The 300-nt window shown below is 35.3% G+C and overlaps 1 protein-coding gene across 4 annotated transcripts in view; it reads right to left on the bottom strand.

Moving 5' to 3' along the window:
• LOC119591460 (iduronate 2-sulfatase-like) overlaps nt 1–300 on the bottom strand; it is a 12581-nt gene that overhangs the window by 6240 nt on the left and 6041 nt on the right. The gene's annotated exons all lie outside the window — the stretch shown is intronic.

Here is a 300-nt window from a genome sequence, read left to right as displayed (position 1 = left end):
AATGAGTTACTTTTTCATGATTACAACTTCAAAGACTTCAAAAAGAAAAATATTTGGGAGTTCCAATTAAATCTATTCCATTTAAACCTATCACAATTACATTTATATGCTGAACAGCTGATTAGCAACAGACCAGCCTACAAGCAAGCAAATAGTGCTTGCTATCAACTAGGCAACTGAATATACAGCAAATTTCCTTCCCAGGTATGGTACACATTGAAGGAAAGATGGCTAAATGTCCTGCAAAAATCTCCTTTATCACCCGTCTCATGCAAAACCAAACTGAACAATTTGGGATGA

This window comes from Penaeus monodon, chromosome 28 (assembly GCF_015228065.2).
Source record: "Penaeus monodon isolate SGIC_2016 chromosome 28, NSTDA_Pmon_1, whole genome shotgun sequence".
In the NCBI taxonomy this organism is placed as follows: Eukaryota; Metazoa; Arthropoda; class Malacostraca; order Decapoda; family Penaeidae; genus Penaeus; species Penaeus monodon.
Note: the sequence above shows the minus strand (reverse complement) of the source record. Positions and strands in the feature narration are given on the sequence as shown.